Source organism: Sus scrofa, chromosome 8, assembly GCF_000003025.6.
Source record: "Sus scrofa isolate TJ Tabasco breed Duroc chromosome 8, Sscrofa11.1, whole genome shotgun sequence".
Lineage (NCBI taxonomy): Eukaryota > Metazoa > Chordata > Mammalia > Artiodactyla > Suidae > Sus > Sus scrofa.
Genome location: NC_010450.4, coordinates 59399313 through 59426282, shown reverse-complemented (window position 1 = coordinate 59426282; position 26970 = coordinate 59399313). Strand labels below are relative to the sequence as shown.

The window sequence follows — 26970 nt, the reverse complement described above, 5'->3', positions numbered from 1 at the left end:
CCACATGGCACTGCCCACGAGAGGGATAGGACCCAGCCCTACCCACAAGTAGACTGGAACCAATCCCTCCCACCAGGAAGCCTGAACAAGACCCTGGATCAAATTCACTCACCAGGGGGCAGAAACCAGAAACAAGAGGGGCTATCAACCTGAAGCCTGTGGAAAGGAGACCACAAACAGAGGAAGTTAGATAAAATGATACAGCAAAGAAATATGTTCCAGATGAAAGAACAAGGAAAAAAAAAAAACACAGAAGAATAAGTGAAGTGGAGATAAACACACTGCATGAAAAAGAATTCATAGTGATGATAGTAAGGATGATCCAAGATATCAGAAAAAATATGGAGGCAAAATATGAGAAATTATAAGAAATGTTTAACACAGAGCTAGAAGAATTAAAGAACAGAGATAAATAATACAATAACTGAAATTAAATATGAAATAGAAGGATCAATAGCAGAATAAATGAGGCAGAAAAATTAGTAAGCTTGAAGACAGATTTGTGGATGTCATGTAAAATAGCATAAAGAAAAAAGAATGAGAAGAAATAAAGACAGTCTATGAGATATCTGGGACAACATTAAATGCTCCAACATTTGCACTATAGGAATCCCCAAAAGTGAGGAGAGAAAGAAAGAGCTGGAGAAAATATTTGAAGAGATAATAGACAAAAATTTCCCTTACATGGGAAAGAAACACTAAGTCCAGGAAGCACAGAGTCCCATATAGGATAAACCCAAGGAGGAACACACAGAGACACATATTAATCAAATGACCAAAAGTAAAGATAAAGAGAAAATATTAAAGGAAAGAAATAAATAATATGTAAGGGAATCTCCATAAGGTTATCAGCTGATTTTTCAGCAGAAACTCTGCAGGCCAGAAGGGAATGACATGATATATTCAAAGTTATGAAAGGGAAAACTTATAACAAAGAATACACTATCCAGCGAGTCTCCCATTCAGATTCAATGGAGAAATCAAAGCTTTGTAGACAAGCAAAAGTTATGGTAATTCAGCACCACTAAACCAGTTCTATAACAAATGCTAAAGGAATATCTCTAGTTGGAAAAAAAAGGTCACAAATAGAAACAAGAAAATTATGAATGGGAAAGTTCACTAGTAAGGGAAAACATAGTAAAGGTAGGACATCATCCACAGACAAATAGGATATCTAAACCAGCAAATGTAAGAAGAGGAGAGTACAAAGGCAGGATATTGGAAAGGCATGTGAAATGAAGAAACCAGCAACTTTAAAACAATCTTGTACATATAAATATCAAAATCTCATTGCAAATGCAAACAAAAAACAAAAAAATACAATAGATTCACACACACACAAATAAAAAGCAATTCAAACACAACATTGAGACAGTCATCAAACCACAAGAGGAGAGAACACAAGAAGGAGGGAAGAAAAACAGGCCTTAAAAAAAAATCTAAAACAACTTTCAAGTAGTAATAAGAACATATCAATAATTACTTTAAATGTAAATGAATTAAATGCTCCAACTGAATGTCATAGACTGGCTGAAAAGATACATGTATATATGCTACCTACTAGAGGCCCAATTCAGACTTAGGGACACATATAACTGAAACTGAAGGGATGGGAAAAGAAAGAAGAGATCTCTTCCATGAAAGAAGAGATCCAAAGAAATTTCAGGAGTAGGAATACCCATATCAGACAAAATTCACTTTAAAATAAAGACAGTTAAAAGAGACAAGTATGACATTACACAATGATCAAAGGAACAATCTGAGAAGCTATAACAATTATAAATACATATGCACCCAACATAGGAGTATCTCAAAGCAAATGGTAACAGCCATAAAAGGAGAAATCCACAGTAACAGAATTTAAATGGGGAACTTTTAATACCCTGATTAAATCAATGAACAGATTATGTAGACAGAAAATTAATAGGGAAATATAAGCCTTAAATGACACAGTAGACCAAATAGACTTAGTGGATATTTATAGAACATTACATCCAAAAGCAGTAGAATACACATTCTTCTCAAGTGCACATGGAACATTCTACAGAATAGATCACATGCTAGACCACAAATTAAGGCTTAGAAAATTGAAACCACAGCAAATATTTTTTTTCTGACAACAACACTATGAAACTAGATATGAAATACAAGAAAAAAATGTAAAAAATTTAAACAGTGGAGACAAAATGACATGCTATTAACAAAAAATTATCACTGAAGAAATAAAAGAGGAAATAAAAATAAAATACTCAGAGTCAAGTGAAAGTGAAAACACACTGATCCAAACCATCTGGGACACAGAAAAAGTAGTTCTAAGAAGGAAGTTTATAGCAATACAACCTGACCTCATGAAAAAAGAAAAATCTCAAACAACTTAACATAACGCCCAAATCAATTAGAGAAAGAAGAACAAAGAAAGCCCAGTTAGTAGAAATTAAGAAATCATAAAGATTCAGAGAAGGCAAAAAATGAGATAGAGATGAAGAAAACAATAGAAAAGATCAATGAAATTTAAAGTTGGTTCATTGACAAAATAAAATTGACAAACTTTTGCCTGACTCATTGTTAAGAAAAAAAGGGAGAGGGCCTAATATTAAAAATGAAAAATGAGAAGTTACAACCACAGAAATACAAAGCATCATTAGAGACTACTCCAAGCAATGTAATACTATTACTGTATGCCAATAAAATGGACAACCTTGAAGAATGGAAAAATTCTTAGATAGTTACAATTTCCCAATATCGAACAAAAAAGAAATAGAAAATATGAACAAACCAATCACAAGTACTGAAATTGAAACTGTGATTAAAAGACTTCCAACATATAAAAGTCTAGGACCAGATGGCTTCACACATGAATTCTATCGTACATTTAGAGAAGTGTTATTCCTGATCCTTCTGAAATTCTTTCAAATAATTGCAGAAGAAGGAACACTCCCAAGCTTATTCTCTGAAGTCACCATTACCCTGATGCCAAAACCAGACAAAGAAATAATGAAAAATAAAATTATGGGCCAGTATCATTGATGAACATAGACTCAAAAATCCTCAACAAAATGTTAGCAAACTAAATTGAACAATATATTAAAAGGATCATACACCATGATCAAATGGGATAAAAAGAATTTTCAATACACACAAATCAATCAGTGTGATACGCCTTATTAACAAACTGAAGAGTAAAAACTATGTGACCATTTCAATAGATGCAGAAAAATATTTTTACAAAATCCAATACCAATTTATGATCAAAAACTCACCAGGAAGTGGCCATATAGCGAACCTACCTCAAAATAATTATAGTCATACATGGCAAACCCACAGCCAACATCATACTCAATGATGAAAAATTGAAAGCATTTCCTCTAAGATCAGGAGCAAAACAAAAATGTCCACTCGCATGGCTTTTATTCAACATACTTTGGATGTCTATCCATGGTAGTGAGAAAATAAGAAGAAATGCCTCAATTAATTAGAAAAATTAAATGAAATAACATTGGTTGCTCTGGTGACTAACGTAATCCTTGGTATACAATAAATGTGTAATTTTGGTGCTCTAACATTATTTTTTTCCTTAACTAATGAGTTAGAGACATACACAGAATTCAAGATTCACTTTGACAAGCCCATAGTTGTGACTATCTTTGTGTTGATTTGCATAAAAATCCTACTATTAATGTGGCAGATCTGTGCATTTTCTTTTTGGAATGATTCTTTCTAGTGATTCAGTTAATATTTCTATTTGTCAACTGAAACCTAGTCTCTTTCACAGGACTAGTAGAAGTAAGCCAGAGTTTTTATCATGGAATGTTGCTATATATATGAGATATATGATATATATATATGTATCTTATTACATCTTATATCATATACATGTTATTTATTATCTCATTTGTTGGGTTAATATAATCCTGATAATGTATAGAATTCTTTTGGATTTCGAATTTTTTTCTCAATTTGTTATTATGATTAAAAGTGGTATGTTAATCATGTATATCATTGTGCTAAATACATAAAAAGCAGGTCCCATTTTTTTGCAGTGGTTGAAGCTTGAGTCATGGTGCTTGGACTTTCTCCACATTTAACCTGAGTGTGTTCTTTTTATATGAAATATCAAACTTCACCATCATCTAGCTCATGGATTTTTATCTTGTGTGTATCATTACCACGAGACTTTAACATTTTGCTGAATTTCTGAAATACTCTGTGTATAGGGTCCACTTAAACTGTCATTCTAATGTCTGAGTCAATAAAGGAATTGATGTTAGTCTAGCATTCTGATATTTTGTCATTACTACCTCCCTTTCCAAATATGTACAGGATCTTCTTTAAATAATCCATTTGAAGTTTTGATCTAGTTCCAAGTTCACAGGTCCATAAATTTTTCTATTATTTTTGCCCTTTCAAAGACTGAAATATCATCCTTTCATATCTTTTCTTTCACACTTTCCAGCTAGTCACGATTGCTCAAAAATTACTACCAATGCCTTTACAGTCTCACTACAACTCTCCACAGAGACATGGTAGGATTGTTTCTGTGGCTCAAGACTGAATTCACTGAGGAACTTGTAAGTTTCTTTCACTATCTCCTCAATCATCTTTAGCTTCTGTTCAGATTATACATTTATCCTACTTTTACTAGGCTAAATCTTCTACTCTTTGGCAGAGGCAAACAGAATAAAATTCAGGTCTCATAATTCCCTCTTTCTGCTAAAATTAGTCCAAGCTATGATTATATCCTTTCTTTGTTCTTAGTTTAGTGGCTCTAGCAACATCTCACTCCTCTCCATTTTCTACCTCATATTTATAGGACAATACATTCTGGGCAGGTATTCTTGACTCTGGAATATATCATACTTTCTTTCACAGAAGAGTCGATCCCTAAATATTACTAAAGGTGTCTGGCATCTAATTTTTACCATAATGTATACTCAAATTCTTGTTCTCTAGTAACTATTAGAAATGTTGGCTATATTTATGTCCAAGAAAATATTATTTGGACTTCCTTAAATATGGTTTGAATGAAATTGAAAGGACTTGTGCATTTCAACTTTGTATTTAGATTTTCCTCCAAAAAACTGTATGACAGTATTTTCAAAATATTCTGAGAATTTTGAAAGTAAAAACGAATAACTTCTGTCTTTAGTTTTTCCTTGGAAACGGACTCTGAGATAGAAATTTGCATGTCTGTAGTCTCTTAGAGAGTGTTCTCAGAATCAGTTCTCATTATAAAGTGAAGGACAAGAGACTGGGATGCAGGGGTGTGGTTGCAATGCTCTGAATCTGAGACATCCTTATTTTAGACAAAGTGATCAAGATGTCGCACCCCTGTGTTGATTGGACACAGATGAGGACTGCCCTGGGGAAGAGAAGAGATCCTCAGGTAAGGCAGCTCCCTTTCGTTGAGAGCAGTTTTGGGGAAATGAATGTCTCAGTCCTAAGGGTTATCTGGAATGAACACCATAGCATCTATCATAATTCAGCCTTTATGCCACAAAGATCCATTTGCTTCATTTAATCAATTGATCTCCTCTTTGAACATATCCTCAGGAATTCTTATTAGTCCCTATTCCTGGGGAAATGAACAGGAGAAAGTTAATGGGACAAACTACAAACCACCTACTGAAGTTGGTCCTAGGACTGCAACTTATACTCACCTTTTCTCTACTCTACTGCTCATCTTAGAGTCTCCTTATCTTTGTTTAGAAACTCTGAAGGTCTCAGGTGCATTATTAAAATTTCTGCACCTTCACTCAGCATGCCTTTCTCATCCTATATCTGTTACATGGCAATTTATGATAAAATCTGGGCAAGGGAATACCCATAGAGGTTCCCATGGATCACCAACATGTCAAACATATTCTTTCTTGGCCCCATGGTATAATAGCAACCTATCTTTTCATGGCAATTCTGGCCACAGAGAATTAATTTTTACTGAAACCCTGTATCCAACAGTCATTGAAAAGTCAGGGTATTCTCTGATCCCTTTTTATCTATGCACATTTTGCTTGAATAAATGGCCCCAGGTCCCCCTGGGGAGGGAATGTGAGAAAATTATCTTGCATGTTTGCTGTAATTTTGCAGGGTCCTTGTTCTTGGGGAATCTTGTCTCATGGTTAATGGACTCTAAACCTGATTGGCTCAGGTTTTCTAAATTTTTGAGGATCAGCTGTTCCAAGTTCTGATAGTCAACCTTGATTTGCTATAGATTGAGTAACATCTTTGTTGCCCTTCTATTTTGTTCTTAGGGTAGTTATGTTATGGTAATCATTTCCATTATTCTTTGTGTCTCAGACTATTCTGGATACCATCTGACTTGGCCACTCATTTGATAATTATGTAGAATTATTATGCTTCTACTTGGCCTCTGATTTTTAGGGGACTCATTTCTATAATAGCATCATCTACTCTCATTCCTTGCCCAGAAAGGACAGCCCCTGTTGAGACTATCAATACAGCTGCTGTGTTATCTTTGGAGCATTCCTCCTTGCTATGGTAAATAGGTAATCTTATGTATCCATTCTAGCATGTCAACTTCTGTGAGTCAATGACCTCTTAGTCTACGCTCTACCACAGCAGTTCTGGCATTTCTCCTTTACATATGGTAGGTGACTAATCACTGCTGCCTCTAAGTCATCCAAGCTTTGTATTAGCACAAGGTTCTGGGGCCTAATCGGGGCATTAAATCCCATATAGTGGGGGGATGCTCCCATACTGATAAATTATCATCTATCCAACTTTATATATCACCTTCCTTGATCCTGCACCCTTAGGATCTATTCTCAAGCCTATTCTATTTATTCAGGTAGTATAGGTACTACAGCCCTTTTGGGTTGTAACTGCTTCTCTCTTAGCAGATTTGACATTTTTGTAACCAAATTATATTGCCTCTGAATTCTAGTTATTAGTCAAGTGGCTGAGGTGACAGATGAGGGTAAAGTCTTAGGGGGAGGGGCATATTGTCAGTTAAGGCAGGGACCTCTGAATCATCTTCATGGAGGCAGGGGATGCTAGCTTAACGGAGAGAGGTGGGCCAAGCCCAGAGGGCTCAGAGTGAACTGGGTTCTTAAAAATCTTGAGTATAATAATCCTAATGTTCCTATCTCAAATATCAGGGCCTCACTAATTCCGATCAGGACCCTGATTTTAACCTATTAACAACACTACCCTTAGAATAAAATTTTAGGCACAATCTCAAATTTTCTATTGTCTGGTTGCAGGAGATATTAGCCCCTTTAGTAAGCTTCCAAAGGGGATAATATTGCCCTCACATTTTACCTTAAGTTTGTGAGGTGATCACCTTTTTTTGTCCTCCTATATATATATATATAGAGAGAGAGATACATATATCTCCAAAGTAATCATATCACATGTGTGTGTGTGCACGCGTGCGCGCGTGTGTGTGTGTATATATATATATATATGTATCTCCAAAGTAATCAATTTCCATAATCCTCATAAGTACTTCTTTTCCCCAAAGTTCAAAAAAACCTGAAGTTTTCTATCTGCCTGTACATTACTTTATAGTGGTTGCCCAATCCCAGTTTATCTCCAGTGAGAACTTCAACAGTTTCACCAAGACTGCCAAGGGTGATCAGTACTCCTCTTACCAGTGGGATGGTCTTCATTGCTAAGTGACTGAGTAGAAATTCAGCTTCCAAAAGCCATTTTAGAATCTGCTTTCTAGGGTGAATCCTGGCACCAGATATTGTAGGTCAGATTTCCAGAAATCAGAATCCTCTAATAGGTGAATTATCCCAGTGTGCTCTTAGAAACAACACCTGTGAGAGGGTGAGGCAGGCAAGAATGAAATAAGACAGAATTTGAACTATCGTACAAAGACAACAGAGAATTCAGCCAATCCAACACTAAGTACTAAAGTTGGAATCATTCTTCAGTGATGTACTGGATACAACAATCAGATGCAGGCTGCCCTCAAGATAGGACATATCCTTGGAGGAAGCACCCTTTTGGCCAATGAAATTCTTAGCTCTGAGCTGTTGGCCTACAGCTCTGCCAGTGGCTGAGGGAATGAATGTTGTAGTCTGTAAGGGACTATCTGGGCAGTTCTATACAGCCATCTACTGTCTGATATCATGATGTTAACAACATGGCAGAATAAAACTTATATCCATGGGAGAAAAATATAACATCATAGGGCGATACAGTGAAATGTGCTGTATTCAGTCCACATGATAATGATATGCTCAGTGAATCATTTACAATTTTCAAATAACGTACCTACAAAAATTTTAATTTGTTGGCAAAAAAGTTTTCTCTTTTCCATTAAGGTAGTTTTTAAAGAATATTGATATAATAGCTACATGCTTTCAGTTTCTTGTAGCAGACTACTCAGAAAGTGACTTAAATAATGTAGACTTTTAGTAGATGAAAACTATTACATTTAGAATGGATCAATGATGAGATCTTGCTGTATAGCACAGGGAACTATATTCAATCACTTGTGATAGGACATGTGATCATATATATATATATGTCCTATATATATATATATATATATATATATATGGGTCAATTTGATGTGTAGCAGAAAGTGACAAAATGCTGTAAATCAACTATAATAAAACTTAAAAAAGATAATGTAGACTTCACTTAGCAGTGACATGTGAGATAAGCATTTTAGAGGGTTAGTTCAGAAACTCACCATATCAGCAGGAGGCTAGGGTCTCCTTTATTTTCCCATGTTCTTGGTGACACTCGAAGCATTGCATCCTGACAAAAGTGTTTCACACAGTCGAAAAGGAAAGGATGGGGGGAAATTCTTGCCTTTCTTTTTGTTATTTATGCTAGAGACAAATAATAATAATAATAATAATCCTAAATCCCTTATGCTCATTGTCCAGAAAATTTTCACTTGATTACTCCTACAGTTTCAAAGAGGTGTGAAATTACTATAGTGGGTTTAAAACAATTTGATTAATTGCCTGGAACGGGGCATATTGTTTCCCACCCCAACTAAATCAGCATCTATAAGGAAGGAAAAAGGGAAATAGATGTTGGATAAGCAATTGATTCTTTTTTTTTGCAACAATTGCTGTAGGGAAATCAAGCTGATGTATAAATCAGGATGTGGAGGATGAGACGTTCACATTTAAGGGATGATAGAAGAGTGGGTGTGATTCTACTAAACATAATTTTATCAACTTGTACAGAAACAATTTTTAAAATGCTGTAGAAAACATTGCTTCAGGACAATTTGAGTAAACCTAATATCTTGGGGATCATTATATGGCATACTACTTATTATTTTGTGTTAATATACTCCTAGTTTGTCATCATTTTCACGTATGCCAAGCAAATCAGTATGCCAATTGAAAATGATGACAAGAAAATGTTCTTTTCAGTACAGTTTTTCTCCTTAAGTATTCAAAATATTCTGCTATTTCAGGAAGATGTTGGAGTATATAGTTAATTATGGAGAGCACATACTCTTATTTTTCTCTGTCACTCACACACATAAATACACACACACACACACGCTGTACCGCTATCCTGTGATAAACATACTCTTCAGATAGGTCATATGTATTTTAAAAGGATTAATTACTGGAGTTCCCGACGTGCCTCAGTGGTTAACGAATCCAACTAGGAACCATGAGGTTGCGGGTTCGATCCCTGGCCTTGCTCAGTGGGTTGAGAATCTGGCGTTGCCATGAGCTGTGGTGTAGGTCGCAGACGTGGCTCTGATCCCACATTGCTGTGGCTCTGGCGTAGGCCAGTGGCTACAGCTCTGATTCGACCCCTAGCCTGGGAACCTCCATATGCCACGGGAGTGGCCCAAGAAATGGCAAAAAGACCAAAAAAAAAAAAAATTAATTACTTTCAAACCTACTTATGAATGAATGAATTCAATGTCTGTTTCTTTAAGTTTTTCTCACCCTCTTCTTACAGCTGACACAATTTCTTAGTTTGGCTTTCTGCCAGACAAAGTACACAAGCCTAGAGCATTTTGGCTTCTGTTGTCTAAGAACCCTCTGTTCTTTTAACATTGTTCCTCACCTACTTCTTTGGCTTCAATTCTCTCTTTTGGTAACTAAAGCAACACTCACTTGAGTGACTGATTGCAGATTTCAGCTTGCCAACTGAGCAGTCCAGAGGTTCACATTCAATGTCTTTTACTCTAAGATTTTAAATATTTTTCCCTCCTGTATTTAATCTTTTAAACAAAAATTGGATTTTTAAAAAATATTATGGCAGTATTTGCAGCATATGGAAGTTTCTGAGCCAGGGGTAGAATTGGAGCTGCAGCTGCAGGCCTACACCACAGCCCAGCAACACTGGATCTGAGCTGCATCTGTGACCTACAAGGCAGCTTGAGGCAATTGCAAGATCCTTAACCCACTGAGCAAGGCCAGGGATCAAACCCATATCTTCACAAAAACAACATTGGGTGCTTAATCCACTAAGTTATAATGGGAACTCCCAAATAATCTAATTTCTTCAAAAGATAAATATCTATATTTAAATTTCTAATTTTAATCTATCTATATTTAAATAATCTAATTTCTTCAAAAGATAAATATCTATCTATATTTAAATTTGAATCTATGTGTTTTACATTTTTCTTTCTTTTCTTTTTTTTTTTCTTTTTCAGGGCTGTACCTGAAGCACATGGAAGTTCCCAGGCTAGGGGTTGAATCCAAGCTGTAGCTGCTGATCTACACCATAGCCACAGCAGCGCCAGATCTGAGTCACACATGCAACTTTCACCACAGATTACAGCAGCACCTTAACCACTGAGTGAGGTCAGGGATCATACCCGCATCCTCATGGAACTAGTTGGGTTCTTTACCGCTGAGCCATGATGGGAACTCCCTTAATCTATATGTTTTTCAGTGAATAATAATTATTATACTTATTTTTTTTTCTCCTTCCATGGTAATGTTTTAAGAAGACTCTTAACAATGCTACACTTTTTAAAGAGACCGGTTAATGCTTATATTTTCATCTCATGATATTAACATGTAAATTGAATATGGGAATATCACATATAATATGAATAGTGAATAATATAAATTTTAAAAATAAATATGTCATATTTTAATTCTTCACTACTTTGTTTATCACCCATCCATGACTTATGTCTTGGGAACTCCAATAAGAAATGTAGCAGTAAGTGCACAATAATGTGAAAGTTTCTGTGGTGAAGAAACAAGTATCAATCTACATTTAAGTAGACTTCCACCATTTTAAGTTTATGAAATAATCAATTATTTCCATGAAGATAGGATATAATTGCAATAGCTGTAGAAGTGCATTCTTGCAAAGCATTACAATTATTTTCATTAGAACAAATTGATTTTGGATGTTTTTTTTTTTCTAAAGATCAATGAGAATTACTGAAGACCTGTAGGAAGAGTAACATAAATTGTTAAGTTATTTCTGGGCATGGTAGATAGTGGGTCAGAGGAAAAGGAGTAATAGGGTATGGAGAAAAGCTAGGGAACAACATTAGTCCAGCAATGACCAGATAATCCACACCTTAGGTACCTGAGACATACCTAATCTTCCTTAAACTATATGGTCTCAGAGGAAGACTAGCAGGTTGAGGGAGTTCAGCCATCATGTAGGTTTATGGCAGTGATTTGGGGCATGGATAAAAAGAGCCCTTAAGCAGTACAGGCTCTAGGGTCAGATGACGGGTTTGTATTCAGCTTTTTCACTTACTTCGTCTATGACCTTAGACAGGATATCAGGTCTCCAAGCCTCTGTTTACTCATCTGTAATATAAAAAAGAATTGGAATAGGCTCCCCATTAGCCATTAGTCATAAAGTGGTAGTGAAAATTAGATTAGGTTAAATCAGGAATCCTTATGACACCAGAGAGAAACATCATTATTGTTTTAAAGATGAGTTGATTTTATGCTTGCATCCTATTCCATGGAATGAAATTTTTTATTGAAACAAATAGGGTCAAACTTTTTCATGTCTTTTGCATTGAATAATGCTTTCCTTGTGTTTCTGATCTTTCTCCTATTTTATCTACAAAACATGTATTCTCTTAAATTGTAAATTCTCCATATGAAAAACAGACATATTCAGATACATTAGCACTAGTTCTGGATATTGTACGTTTAATCTCAAAAGGATGAATATTAGGTAAATAATTATAATACACTTTACAATTTATTTACAGCTATTCAACAATATTTGTTATTGCATTAGCTATTTCAACTTTATTTTACAAATTATTACTATTTCATTCATTTTCAAGCTTGTTTCAGTTATAGTTCTCAGCATCTGGTAATTTAACACTTATTTATTTAAATATATTTAATTAATAATTAATAACTATAGTTCTGTGTTTTCAAATGCCTCCCTGAAATACTGTTTTAACCTACTTTACTAAAAGCATTGTTTTAATTATTTCTCAAACTACCATATTAGATAAAGCCTTGGTAGTATTCCTTTGTTTTTAATCCCTACCATACCTATTTGATTCTTTCTTAGAATTTCTGTCTCTCTGCTTATGTTATCCACTTGTTCTTGCATGTTGTCTACTTTTTCCATCAGAGCTCTTAGCACATTCATGGTAGCTGTTTTAAATTCTCAGCCTGATAATTTAAAAATACCTGCTATTTCTGAATTTGGTTATAATTTTTGCACTATCTCTTTAAACTTTGATTTTTGCCTTTTACGGTGCCTTGTAGTTTTCTCCTGAAAGCCAGACATAACATGCTCAGTAAAAGGGACTTAGTAAATAGCCTTTTACTAATGGGTTGTTCATATTTGGAGGAAGGAAAGCACTATGTATTCCTATGCTTAGATCTTAGTCTTTTATTGAGCCTCTGCCTCTGGACTGTGAACTTCACAAGTACTCTCAGTTTGTTCCCCTTCTTTCCCACACCAACCCCATCATTAAGAAGGACAGGATTGCTAAAGAGGATTGGAGTTTTTTTTTTTTTTTTGATTCCATGTTTGGTTAGGCTTTGGTAAAACTCCAATATATGAGGTTCTGGTAAATATTTTTTTCTTGAGAGAGGTCTTCTTAGAAGAACTGCATGCCCTGGTGCTTTTCAAAGGGTTACTTTTTCTTCCCTACTGCTGGAATCCCAAGGAAATTTTCTCCAGTCTTCAAGAGAACCTGGGAGAGATACTAGAGATAAAACTCACAAAAGTGTGGAAGCACCCCCATGGCTAGCTCCCCCTGTAGAGTTTAACTTTTAGAATTGTCCACAGTGAGACTCCAGCGGTATGTCAGTTACAGTTTAGATTCTCCTACCTCAATACCGGTTATCCCAGCTATTTAAGCTTGTTTCTTCTCTGGTACATTGTGATTCTCTGTATTAACCTACATTTCTCTTTAGTTTCAGAGGCAGTGGTTAACTCCATAACCAGCTCCTCAGATTGATGTAAGAAGTATTGATTTTTAAAGCATTTTTCAGATATTTATTTGTTGTTAGGTTGGGATGATGACTTCTAAGCTCATTACATTCTGGAGAGGAAAATGGAAGTTTATTATTTTCTTTATAGATCAATTATGATGCGTCATTTGAAGCTACTGCTTATGAATGGAGTTAATGTAATAATGAAAAATTAAGGTATGTTAGATTGAAAAACATGAATCTGAAAGGCATATGTTGCCTGATGATATAGAATACAAGAAGGTGATGATCCAGAGAATGTTATAAGGATTATGTTCATGATAAAAACTCTTAACAAATTAGATATAAAAGAAATGTATCTCAACATAACAAAGGCCATATATGACAAGTGCACAGCTAACATCATACTCAACAGTGAAAGTTTGAAAGATTTTCCTCTAAAATCAGGAACAAGACAAGGTTGCTCACTCTTGTCACTCCTATTCAACATACTGCCAAAAGTCCTAACCAGAATAATTAGGCAAGGATAAGACATGGATATTAGTAAGGAAGAAGTAAAATAGTTTTTATTTGAAGATAATGTATTTTATATATAGAAAATCCTAAAAATTCCACCAGAAAAAAACCCCCTGCTAAATCTAGTCAAAGTCAGAAAAGTCGCAGGATAAAAAATAACACACAAATATGAGTAGCTTTTCTATACACTAAATTACTAAAAAAAGAAAATCATCCCATTTACAATAGCATCAAAAACAATAAAATATTTTGGATTAAATTTAGCCAAGGAAGTGAAAGATCTCTATACTGAAAACTATAAAACATTGTTGAAATAAATTGAAGGGAAACAAATAAACAGAAAGCTATTCATGGATTGGATTATTATTGCTAAAGTCTCCACACTACCCAAAGCCATGCATAGATTCAATGTAACCCCTATTAAGATTCCAATAGCATTTTTTAGAGCAGTGGGAAAAACAATCCTAACGTTTATATGGGCCCATAAAAGATCTTGAATAGAAAAGACAATCCTGTAAAACAACAAAGCAGGAAGCCAAAGCTTTGACTTCCTGATATCAACCTATTGTAAAATGCTGTAGTAATCCAAACAACATGGAACTGGCACAAAACAGGCACATAAGCAAATGGAACTGAATCAAGAGTCCCAAAATAAAACCATGCATATATCATCAATTAATATTTGACAAGAGAGACAAGAATATTCATTGCAGAAAAGGGAGTCTCTTCAATACAGTGCTCAGAAAATTCAATATTCACATCGAAAATAATGAAACTAGATCCTTACCTTATACCACTCACAAAAATTAACTTGCAGTGAATTAAATAAACGTAAGTACTGAAAGCATAAAATTACTAGAAGAAAACATAAGCCATTTTACTGTACATTTTAAAACTAAAATGCTGCTCTAATGTGTCAATTATATCTAAAACTAAAAATAAAAAAATATAAGGATTAGAAGGAACATAGAATACTTCAGGCATGACATTTTTTTCTGTATCCTTAACATATGTAATTTTGTGTGTGTGTGTGCACACGTGTGTTTTTATACTGGTTCAGGATATACGTTTCTAATCACAATCTATAAAAAGTTTTGAAGTCACTAGAATAAATTATATATTAAAATTTATGTTTACTTAACTTCTAGGTCATACATAATTTAAAGGTATTTTTATCATATAATGACAGGATAATATATCTAGAAGGAACTTCACATGATCAACTTGTTTCTACTCATCTCTTTTGAAAATATGTTTAAAACTGTTTAGGGAGTTCCTGTCGTGGCTCAGTGGTTAACGAATCTGACTAGGAACCATGGGGCTGTGGGTTCGATCCCTGGCCTTGTTCAGTAGGTTAAGGATCCTCTGGCATTGCCATGACCTGCGGTGTAGGTCGCAGATGCGGCTTGGATCCTGTGTTGCTGTGGCTCTGGCATAGGCCAGAAGCTGTAGGCTCCGATTAGACAGACTCCTAGCCTAGGAACCTCCATATGCTGACAGTGCAGCCCTGAAAAAGGCAAAAGACAAAAAAATAAAATAAAATAAAATAAAATAAAACAAAACAAAATAAAACAAAATAAAATAAAAAATAAAATAATAAAATAAAACTGTTTAAAAAGTCTAAATATGATTTGAATAATAGTTTATTATGGTAAAGATTTCTTATCAGTTATATATTAATCTAAAATTATAATAACCTGTAAATCTACACTATCACTATTATACAAATACAAATTCATTTATTTGGTGGAAGAACAAGAATTAAACCAAAGACCTCTCATTTTTGGTCTCAGGAGTATTTAAAATATTGTGTTAATTTTAAGATTATTTTAATAAATTAACTGATATACCTTTAAACACAAGATAATATAAAACTGAAGTTTTACATTATATTTCATTAAACATGTTAAAATTATATACTCTTTTTTGTTTTTTCTGGAACTTGAAATATTATTAACTTTATTTTTGACTTCCTATAATAAATGATCAATTAACAAAGTATATTAATTATCACAGAATGTTCTTATCTATATATTTCCATACATTCTCATATTAAATTTCAAGGTTACTTTAATAAGTTCTTCAAATATAATTCATTTTTAAATATTTAATTGAGAAAAGTGTGAGGATCTGGCCTATATCAAATGAGTCAAAGGAAAAGATAGGGAGTTGATATAATATTTTTTTCATTTTATTTCAGACAATGACTCCTAGCATACAGCAATTTCATCATTCCTTGGCAACCAAAGGATCATCTGGATCAAAATGCCCATTTAACAAGAAGTCAATGTGGAATTAAACATGCCTTTTACTAAAGATTTTTATTTTTCTAAAGTATAATGTGTAACGCCACCCATTAGAAGTTTAATTTCCCATTAAAAGTTAATTTCATTTGTTAATGATCAAACGTAATTATATTTACAGGTCAGTAGATCTGAATTGAGCAGGTAGCGACACAGCTTGACATATGTGCAGAAGAGGAGACTAAAATCCAGACCATGGTGAGGAGCAGCCATGTTTCCTCTTGAACAGCACTAGCCATATTCTTCCACTTCCTGTTACAATTCACGTTTATTCACCGAACACTGTGGTGGTAGACTATGCCACAGATGGAATGCAAAACTCTAATTTAATATTATCCACCAAATTTTTAAAAGTAATTGCATAATGATGAATTAAATAAGAAATATTATGAATGAATATGGGTATCCAGTTACCTTATAAGAAAACAAATTCAAATATTAAACAAATATATGTCTAAGGAAATTTTTCTCTAGGGAAAACAAATTTCTAAGAGTAATTCTAAGTATAGAGATTACTGGAAATGTGAACCTTGTCTTAAAACCCTATCATATTTAAAGGTAAAATTCAGTTTCAGTGTTCTGTTAATTCTTTCTGTTGTTCAAGGGTAAAGGCATTGAATAGATGGCTCTTGTTAACAAAAGGACATTAATAAGACCAACCCATAGCCTGACCGTATTGGTGAACTGGAGTGTTATGCATACTAAGAACTCGAAATGTTTGAGTCATGAGCTGCTTTGTTAATTCTTCCCTGTTCACTGTTTTATTTCCCTCTCACCTACATATTTTACATTGTTTGCTTCTCAAAATGGGTGCTTTTCTCACTTTTTCTAAACTTTGGAATATCACAGTAATTCCCTCCTACTTTTATAACAAACTTATTGGTATATTTACTTTCTCATAACTGGAGTGTATGTTGCCGTATGGGTATAGTTTTAAATCCATTTAATCCTAATTAACTTCTTTTAATTGCCTGTATACAAATACATCACAGTGGTGGTTAAAACTTCCATCTATGACTTTGGGAGAATACAGCTTAGTGACACAACATTCTGAGGACAAAGTGAGAAAATATATATAAAATCCACATAAGTAAAACCTATAAAATTATCTAGCTGTCATTATATAATTATCATATCACAATGACCGTTGCTCTCACTATCATTCAGATGTGAGACTGAAAAACTTGAATAAGGGAGATCCCATTGTGGCTCAGCAGGTTAAGAACCCGACTAGTGTCCATGAGGTTGGGGGTTTGATCCCTGGCCTCATGCAGTCTGTTAAGGATCCAGCATTGCCACAAGCTATGGTGTAGGTCTCTGACCTGGCTTGGATCCCCAGTTGCTGTGGCTGAGGCTGTGGCTGGCAGCTGTAGAACCAATTTGACCCCTAGCCTGGGAACTTCTATGTGCTGCAGGTATGGCCCTAAAAAGAAAAAAAGAAAAAAAAAAAAAAACTTGAATTATAATGGATTTTACATTAATTTCATATGGAGAATGAACAAGAGAAATAAACTCTACATTCCTGTATGTATGCTTGTTTACTTTGTAGGAGAACATATTTGGGGGAAAACAAACAGAAAAGCTATCTCGAAAATATATTTAAATGAATTTTGTACAACAGGGGAGAAGAGTCATTTTCTTTCCCAAAGACAGAATTTGAATAATCTGGTGGAACTATTAAGCAGAAACATTTTGGAGTTCACATTGTGGTGTAGAGGGTTAAGAATCTGACTGCAGTGGCTCAGGCTGCTGTGGAGGCACGGGTTCAACCCCTTGCCTGTTGCAGTGGGTTAAAGGATCCAGCATTGCTGTAGCTGTGGTTAAGGTCACAGCTGTGGCTCGGATTCAGTCCCTGGCCCAGGAACTTCCATGTGCTGCAGATGTGGCCATTAAGAAAAAAAAGTAGAAACATTTCACTTTGCCAATCATAGTGTAGGTTTCTTTAAAAAGTGCTGAGGTTCCCATCCTGGAAATGTTTCAAGAAAAATGTGGATCTCACATTCTGGGACATGGTTGTGTGAGCGTTTGGTCTAAATGACTTCTACGGTTAATTCCAATGCCCAAGCTACAATGTTGTTGGTTAAAATTTCCTATATTTCTCGGAGTGGGTCATACATGATCCTAGAATGAGGATTTTTGTATGATAGAAGCACAGTTTAGAATTTAAGGAGCTAAAGAGGAAACAAATCATTTTTAAGTGAAATTTGTTATAGTTACTTGAATACAAGAATGTTCTTCAACAAGGAGAACGCTAAGTGGTAATTGTAATGAGCTGTAGGTGCTAAGCAGTGCTGGGGGATAGAAGATACATATGTGTGGAAAGTGGAGGCAAAGTCTGTAGATGGTGGGGTTACAAGAGCATGAGATCGTTCAGAACACCGCAGTACATGCAGTGAGACACAGATGCTTCTGAACTCAATCTATATTGAGTCAAGCTCAGCAACTGTCTGTAATTTGTTCGAGAGACTCTTTATCACATATTCTTTGAAATCAGATTTAGTATTAACTATATATAATAGAGTTTTGATAGGACATACAGAATAATGGGCTGAGAAAATAATTGTGAGCTATCAGTGATCAGTTAGGCTCAGAAAAATCATTTTAACAAAATTTGAAAATAGGGCAAAGTCTATACATATAAACTGTCTCAATATAAACTGAAGTTCTTTAGCATGTTAGATGTTTCTTGATTTCTATAAAGGAAAATAACTCTTTCTACACTTTATTTAAATGTTATTTCCCCTTACACTAACAACTTATGTTTTTTACACTGATTATCTTAACACATCATTAATTTTATATTTAAAAGTTTAAATTAAAAACAAAGTTATAATTTAAATTCAACCAAAAAATACTGCTTATTTTTCCATAGAATTATCATTGAAGCCATTTTTTAAATCTCTTGATTCATTTTCACACTTTTACTTGTCACAATTAGGATAGTATACACCATAATAATAAATGAACTGTAATTTTGTTGAATGAAGACTTCACAGATTTATTGTTCATGTTGTGTCCAGTACAGCTGTAGTGGCTTTCCTTGGATTTATTCTTATATGGTAATGTGAGGTGCCTTCCATTCTATGGTGTTGCTTTCATAAACACTTGTTCTCTGGTGTTACCACAGAAAGGGAGGAGGAGATGCATACAGGATATTTAGAATCAAGCTTCCAAATACTTTGCGTCCCGCAAATATAGGTATCCCTGGTTTTCGAAAGTTTGCTTCATACCTCTTTACTCTTATAAAAACCTAGGTTAGTACCTGTTTTTGCTAATGAAAAGAAATACAAAGAGGATTTTCACTTTTAGGTAAAAAAAAAAAAAGTGAAAAGTGAAAGCAGCATTTAGAGTTTGTTTTGTAGTGAGCCCTTGTAGTGGTAGTACACACTTGGAGGAGAGAGAGGGGAGCCACCAAACTCCTGTCCCAGAATCTACACTCAGCATCTCAGCATCAAGCTGTTTCTCCTTTAAATTGTGTGAGCATCTGAGATTTATCTCAATTTATTTTGTGCACTGTTACCAAGATGTGCCCTAAGTTAACTGCTTATTTGCTTCACACCATTTTTGAATTAAAAAAGGTTCCCTGGACAGCAAGAGAAACCTGTACGTCATTTGCCAAAACTTCATCACAAAGCCCCAACCCAATCTGAAAATATCTAGTCTTCCTTTGTGACCAGGAAGGGGAAACCCAAACAGAAATTGGTAAAATATGTATCATGGTCTCTGCTATGAAGTTTAAGTTTCTTTTTTGTGAAACAAAGAAGGAGAGAGTGAGAACTTTGTTGTTAAGTGAAATCTAAAGGAACTAGGCTTACAAGAAAAAAAGATTTGGAAGAAACATATACTTAGGAGAAGCCAGCAACCATCTCAGATTAGTACACCAGAGAGGGAGAATTAATGAATTATTAAAACTGAGGGCCAGGCCAGTTATTAGAAGGTCATGTAGGGAGCAAGTAACTGGAGAGACAGTGTAAACATGCTGGGCTTACTCTGCGGGAGGGTCAGGTGTGATAGTCCGTATTAGTTTTCAAAGAGATATCTGATGCTCTTCCTGAAGCGAGATTACGTGTTCCCATGCTTTTGATCTCTTGGATGGAAATATAACTTGCTTTGACCAATGAAATATGAATGCAAGAAACAGGTGGCACTTCTGGGTAAACATGTGATATTTTAAGTGATTGACATGAATAGGTCTTCCTTGCTCCCAGTAAATGTATAGCACGAGCTAGAAGGAAACTTTGTTGTTTTAACATCACTACAGTATTTAGATCTTTGGTAATTTCAGTATAGCTTATACCCTCCTAAATGTTATAGAAATTGAGAGAAGGAGGTACTTCATATATTTAAAAAAAACTATTTTTATTATCTGTTTTGTTATTAAATATTTCCTAGGAAGGGCTGTGTCATTGGGGGCTAGAAAAAAGGTAACTCATATTATGCAAAAATAAAACATCCCCTTGAAAGGGAAAGGAGGTATTTAATGATTTGTACCTTTCGAGAAAGAGGAAAGAATAAAAGAAACTGTTTCTCACTTAGTTTCTCACAAAAGTTTGATAAGCTCAAAATAACCAGCATTAATTCTTGAACGTAAATATTCTTATAGACACAGAGCAATGCTGCTATGGACAAAGAATTCTGCAATAAGGTATGCATAGATGGTGCATCTAGATGACTCCATCTGTTTTGTTGATCTCTATTATCTCAAGCACATAGCAAATGCCTGGGACACAGCAGTATTATCATAAGAACTGCAAGATGTTTCTAGCTTATAATATTTTCTCTTTCTTCAAAAAAAGAGAGAATGAAAGAAAGAAATGCTGCTATACATATTTTTGTTTTGTGTGTTTAGTATAAGAAGCATATTTTAACATCTGAGGTTTTAAGTTACAAATGACCTAAAATAAAACAGGATATAAAAAACAACTTATAGTTCTTGAGTCTTACAGAATCCCCAAACACTTGTCCTCTGAAAACACTGCTCACTACATGAGCTTTGTCTCCTCTGTAATAGTACCTGGTAATTGGTGAAGTTCCTGACCTTGTTCTTCATTTATTTTTCCTTTTCCGAAAATTATTCCACAAATATCTTCTCCATTTTTGACAGTTTATCCCGTTTACTCATTTTTTTGACCACTGTTCTCTATTCTCTTTATAAATTAAAGAAAGTCTATTATTTACTGGGCTTTCTACAAATGTGTGGCTTTCTCTCTTCCTGATTACTTTTTATCTTTGTCTTAAAAATATATCTTTAATAAATCTTCTGGGGGTTTTATGTTTTTGTTTCTTTTCCCAATGTAAAAATTCTCTAACTTCCATTATTTAACAAAGCAAGTTAAAATGCCATAGTTTGATAGAAGTCTTGCTCTTACTAACTTATATTGAGAAACTTTCTTTTATATAGTGAATGTAGTACATTATTTTATGGACCTTTGAGAAGAAAATTAAATGCCTTCCCTTGCTTATTCCTGAAACAATTTAAAAAGTCCTTTCCCTTGATGTCTGTATATCAAGGTGTTCCTATGTTGGGTGATATCTACACTTGTCATATCTACTTCTTGGATTGATACCTTCATTGTTATATAGTGTCCTTCTTTGTCCTTTGTAACAATCTTTATTTTAAAGTCTATTTTGTCTAATTCGAGCATTGCTACTCTAGCTCCCTTTTGATTTCCACTTGCATTTCATTTTTCCATCCCTTCACTTTCAGTCTGTATGTGTCCCTAAAGCTGAAGTGGATCTTATTTGTGTATCCATTCAGCCTGTCTATGTCTTTTGCTTGGAGCATTTAATACATTTACATTTAAGATAATTATCAATATGTATGTTCTTATTGCCATTTTGTTAATTGCTTTTGATTTGTTTTTGAAATTCTTTTTTTTTAATTTGCATTTTTGTTCTCTTGTGGTCTGATGGCTATCTCTAATGCTGTATTTGGATTCCTTTTTCCTTTTTATGTGAGTATTTATTATAGATTTTTGATTTGCAATTATCATGAATTTATGGTATAGTAGTCTACATATACATGATTTAAGTTGTTGATCTCTTAATTTCAAATGCATTCAAAGGAGTAATTGACAGTAACATAATAATAGTGGGGGACTTTAACACCCCACTAACACTAATGATCAATCATACAGACAGGAAATTGATGAGGGAAAGAAAATAGCCTTAAATAACACATTAGATGAAATTGACTTAATTGATATTTATAGAGCATTCCATCTGAAAGCATCTGAATATATATTCTTTTTAAGTGCACATGGAACATTATCTAGGAAAATCACATCCTGGGCCACAGAGCAAGCCACAGTAAATTGAAGAAAACTGAAATCAGAGCAAGCATTTTTCTCAACCACAGTGTAATGAGATTAGCAATCAATGGGAAAAAATTACAAAAAACACAATCATTTGGAGGATAAACAATATGCTACTAAATAACCAATGGATCACTGAAGAAATCAAAGAGAAAATTAAAAAAAAATACCTAGAGACAAATGGCAGTGAACAATGATTCAAAACCTAAGGAATTCAGCAAAAGCATTTCTAAGAGGGTAGTTTATAGCAATTAAATATCATCTCAGGAAACAAGAAAAATATCAGTTAAACAACATAACCTTACACCTAAAGCACCTAGAGAAAGAACAAACAAATCCAAAAGTTAGAGAAGGAAAGAAATCATAAAGATCAGAGCAGAAATCAATGAAATAGAAACAAAGAAAACAATAGAAAAAAATCAATGAAGCTAAAAGCTGTTTCTTTCAAAAGATAAACAAAAGTGATAAATGTTTACCCAGATTCATCAAGGAAAAAAAAAAGGGGGGGGAGTGCCCCAATCAATAGAATTAGAAATGAAACAGGAGAATTTGCATCAGACACCATTGAAATACAAAGAACCATAAGGGACTACTCCAAGCAATTACATGCCAATAAAATGGACAACCTAGAAGAAATGGACAAATTCTTAGACATGTGTAATCTCTCAAGACTGAGCAAGGAAGAAATAGAAAATATTAACAGACCAATCACAAGTACTGAATTTGCAACTGTGATTTAAAGAGTTCCAACGCACAAAAGTGTAAGACCAGATGATTTCACATGTGAATTATATCAAACATTTAAAGAAGAGTTAACATCTATACTTCTGAAACGCTTTCAAATAATTGCAGAGGAAGTAATACTACCAAGATCATTCTATAAGGCTACCATAACCCTGATAACAAAACCTGACAAAGTTACCACAAAAAAGCAAATTACAGCCCAATATCACTGATAAACATAGATGCAAAAATGTGCCACAAAATAAAAGCAAACCAAATCCAACAAAAAATTAAAAGGACCATAAAACATGAATGTGTGGGATTTATCCCAGGCATGCAAATATTCTCAATATCTGCAAGTTGATCAAAGGGATATACCACATTAACAAATTGAATAAAAACCATCTCAATAGAGGCAGAAAAAAATTATACAAAATTTAACATTTACTTATGATAAAAACTCTCCAGAAAGAGGGCATAGAAGGAACCTATGTCAACATAATAAAGGCCATATATGACTAACTCACAGCAGACATCATTCTCAGTGGTTAAAAGCTGAAAGCATTTCCACTAAGATTAGGAATAAGACAAAGATATCCACTCACCAATTTTATTCAACATAGTTTGGAGGCTTTAGCCACAGCAATCAGAGAAGAAAAAGAAATGAAAGGGATCCAAATTGAGAAATAAGTAAAACTGTCACCATTTTCTGATACGATGTATAGAAAATCCTAAAGAGGCTACCAAAAGACTACTAGAGCTCATTAATGAATTTGGTAAAGTTCCATGATAAAAAATTAACACAGAGAAATCTCTTTCATTCCTATACACTAACAACAAAAGATCAGATAGAGAAATTAAGGAAACAATCCCATTTACTATTGCTTCAAAAAAAATAAAATGCCTAGGGAAAAAATCTACCTGAGGAGGCAAAAGACCTGTGCTCTGAAAACTATAAGACACTGATGAAAGAAAGTGAAGATGACACAAACCAGTGGAAAGATATACTCTGTTCTTGTATTGTAAGAACCAGTACTGTTAAAATGACAATATTATCCAAGGCAGTCTACAGATTCAATGCTATCTCTATAAATTACCAATGGCATTTTTCACAGAACTAGAACAAAAAATTTTTAACTTTATTTTATATTGTAGTATATTTGACTTACAATATTGTGTTAGTTTCAAGTGTAAAGAAAAGTGATTCAGATACACACACACATCTATTCTTCTTCAGATTCTTTTCCCATATTGGTTATTACAGCATATTGAGTTCCTGGTGCTATACAATTGATGTGTCTTGTTGATTATCCATTTTACATATAGTAACATGTATATGTTAATTTCCAACTCCTAATATATCTCTCCTCTCAACCTTTCCTCTTTGGTAACCATAAGTCTGTTTTCTAAGTCTGTAAGTCTGTTTCTGTTTTGTAAGTAAGTTCATTTGTATCATTTTCTTGGATTTCACATAAAGGTGATATCACATAAAATTTGAAAATTTTCAGGAAACACAAGACCACCAAATGTGAAAGCAATCTTCAGAAAGAAAAATGGAGCTGGAGGAATTAGGATCCCTGACTTAAACTATACTACAAAGCTATAGCAGTCAAAATAGGATGGTACTGGCACAAAATCAGACACATAGACACTGGAACAGGCTAGAAAGCCCAGGGAAAAAACCCACAGTTATGGTCATTTAATACATGGGAAGAATATACAATGGAAAAAAATGTCTTCAATAAGTGGTGCTGGAAAACTAGACAGCTACATGTAAAAGAATGAAATTAGAACATTATCTAACATCATATAAAAATAAACTCAAAATGGATTAAAGACCCAAATGTAAGACTGGATCCTATAAAACTCCTAGAGGAAAGCCTAGGAAGAACATTCTTTGACATAAATCACAGCATCATATTTTGGATCCAATTCCTAGAGTATTGAAATAAAAACAAAAATAAACAAATAGGAGTTAATTACTCTTAAAAGTTTTGCCCAACAAAGAAAACCATAAACAAAAGGAAAAAAACCTAAAAAATGGGATAAAATATTTGCACACCATATAGCTAACAAGGGATCCATTTCCACAAAATACAAATAGCTCATACAACTTAATATAAGAACAAAATCAAAAATGGGTAGATCTAAACAGATGTTTCTCCAAAAAAGACATATAGATGGCTAAAAAGCACATAAAAAGATACTCAACATCACTAATGATTAGAGAAGTGCAAATCAAAACTACAATGAGGTTATCAACTCACACTAGTCAGAATGCCCATCATAAAAAGTCTATAAAAAATGCTAGAGAGGGTGTGAAGAAAATGGAACCCTCATACACTCTTGGTAGGAATGTAAGTTGGTGCATTATGTAAAATAGTATGGAGGTTTCTTAAAAAACTAAAAATTGAGTTACTATGTGATCCTTCAAACCCACTGCTGGGCATATATCTGGAAAAACCTATAATTTGAAAAGAGATATGCACCCCAATGTTCACTAGAGCTCTATTTATATAGCCAAGAAGTGGAAGCATCCTAAATATTCACCACAGATGAATGGATTAAAAACATAGTATATTTATTCAATAGACTATTACTCAGTCATAAAACAAGAATGAAATATTGCCATTATGGCAACATGGAAGGGACCTAGAGATTATCATACTAAGTGAAGTACGCTAGACAGAGAAAGACAAATATCATTTGATATCACTTATATACTGAATCTAAAATATGACACAAATGAACCTACTCACAAAACAGAAATAACAGACAGAAAACAAACTTATGGTAACCGAAGGGGAAATAGAGGGGGAGGATAAATTTGGAGGCTGGGATTAACATATATACACTATGTATAAAATAAATAAGCATGATTTTCTTTTATGTAGAAAGGTACATTTGTGCTGTATGTTGGATACCAGATATGAGTGATATCGTATGGTATTTGTCTTACTCTATCTGACTTAATGTCACTCAGTATGAGAGTCTCTAGTTCCATCCATGTTGCTGAAAATGGCATTATTTTGTTCTTTTTTATCACTGAGTAGTATTCCATTGTGTATACCACTTCTTTCTTATCCAATAGTTTGTCAATGGACATTTGGGTTGTTTCCATGTCTTGGCTATTGTGAATAGTGCTGCAATGAACATGAGGATGCATGTGTGTTTTTTTTTAAGGAAAGTTTGGTCTGGATATATGCCCAAGAGTGGGACTGCTGGGTCATAAGGTAGTTCTATGTATAGATTTCTAAGGTATCTCCAAACTGTTCTGCACAGTGGCTGTACCAGTTTACATTCCCACCAACAGTGCAAGAGGGTTCCCTTTTTTTCCACAACCTCTTCAGCATTTTTTGTTTGTGGACATATTCATGATGATCATTCTGTCTGGTGTGAGATGGTATCTCATGGTAGTTTTGATTTGCACTTCTCTAAGAATCAGTGATGTTGAGCACATTTTCATGTGCTTGTTGGCCATCTGTATATCTTCCTTGGAGAAATGTCTATTCAGGCCTTTTGCCCATTTTTCAATTGGGTTGTTGGCTTTTTTGCTGTTGAGATGTGTAAATTGCTTATATATTCTAGAGATTAAGCCCTGTCAGTTGCATCATTTGACACTATTTTCTCCCATTCTGTAAGTTGTCTTTTTGTTTTCTTTTTAGGTTTCCTTTGCTGTGGAAAAGCTTCTCAGTTTGATTAGGGCCCATTGGTTTATTTTTGCTTTTATTTATGTTGCTTGGGAGACTGACCTGAGAAAATATTTGT

General features: G+C 34.2%; 1 long non-coding RNA gene across 1 annotated transcript in view; it reads right to left on the bottom strand.

The window, feature by feature from the left end:
- The window catches only part of LOC102158358, a 166811-nt gene that overhangs the window by 11502 nt on the left and 128339 nt on the right, over window positions 1–26970 (bottom strand). The window contains exons 3-5 of the long non-coding RNA XR_002346685.1: window positions 11689–11741; window positions 8666–8807; window positions 7611–7781 (exon numbers count right to left, since the gene is read on the bottom strand). This is a non-coding gene — a long non-coding RNA (uncharacterized LOC102158358). The remainder of the gene's footprint in view (window positions 1–7610; window positions 7782–8665; window positions 8808–11688; window positions 11742–26970) is intronic.